This window comes from Trichosurus vulpecula, chromosome 1 (genome assembly GCF_011100635.1).
Source record: "Trichosurus vulpecula isolate mTriVul1 chromosome 1, mTriVul1.pri, whole genome shotgun sequence".
Classification (NCBI taxonomy): domain Eukaryota; kingdom Metazoa; phylum Chordata; class Mammalia; order Diprotodontia; family Phalangeridae; genus Trichosurus; species Trichosurus vulpecula.
In genome coordinates this window covers 40531803-40533099 of record NC_050573.1, presented here as the reverse complement: position 1 = coordinate 40533099, position 1297 = coordinate 40531803, and positions in this window count along the sequence as shown.

Here is a 1297-nt window from a genome sequence, read left to right as displayed (position 1 = left end):
TCCAACTCTGATATCTTGTGAGTCTATAGTCAATATGTATGGAACAATCCCTGTATTATTAGAAAGCTTATTAGTATTGCCTGCAAATGTCAAGTAAGTGGCATCTTTTGGAGGGAGGGGGGAAGGATACTATATTTATGGCCAAATTAAACATCAGCCATGTTAGAGTTAGGGATAAAGACTGGATGTGTGATTTTATTAGTATAAGTAATTCCCAGGGGAGGAAATTCCCTCTCCCAGTGCAGGTTGGCCCCTTTTCTGCGACTTACAACTGAACACACTAAGAAGTTAAAGGATTTTACCAGTCACACAGTTAGCATATGTCCAAGACAGGACTAAACTTGAATCCAGGTTTTCTTGGCTTAGAGTACAAGTCTCTATCCATTAAGCCATGAGACTCTTCATTCAGTTGTATTACTCAGAAGTAATAAGGGTGATGACGAGCCCATAGAAAGTGAGGGATCTCAGGCTTGCTTACCAAATAAAAGGCAATGAGGAAGTTTCTTAAAACTTCTTTGGATGTATACTGTTCCTCCAGAATTGTTTGAATGGTACTATTCATGCTGTTTTCCTAGGATGAAGTGCTCAGAAATTCCTCCTCAGAAATCTTCTCTCAGCTCCTGCCTCCTCCTTCACTTTATAGTATACAAGGCCAAGCCGGACGAGCATTTCCTTGAGATGATGATGAAGCCACTTAGCCAATCAGAAAGCTTGTCTGTGTTTTGGCATCCTGTGGAAGCTTCCTTTTCATGGTTCTGCCATTTTTTTTACTTAATCCCTAAGGGCATGAAGATCTTTCTCCTGAGGGGATTCCTGGGGGCACTATGCCCTTGGGGCAGTGCCCCTATCTACTACTTTTCATTTCCAATTGTACATTGATCAACCTGCCCTACCCTGACCCCAGTAATTACGAATCTAAGATCTGGGGTGATATTAAGCTGTTTGAACTACTGGCCCTGGACCAGAACTAAACTGCCTATACTAATAAAAGGACTATTGGTCAACATCAGTCTTTGCATAGCCTATTAATAAACCTCTCTTCACTCTATAACCTTAACCTCTTCTATCAAAGTGGTTAGCTCTGTTTGTGATGGAAAGGTAGAATTTGTCATAGGATCATAGATCAAGACCTGGAAGGGACCTCTGAGGACATCTAGTCCAACCCTCTCATTTTACAGATGGGAAAACTGAGGCCCAGGAAGATTAAGAGTCTTACCCAAGATCACACAGGTAGTTAGCATCCAAGGGAAGATTTGAATATAGAGCCTCTGATTTCAGAGTGATGGCCTCCTAAGAA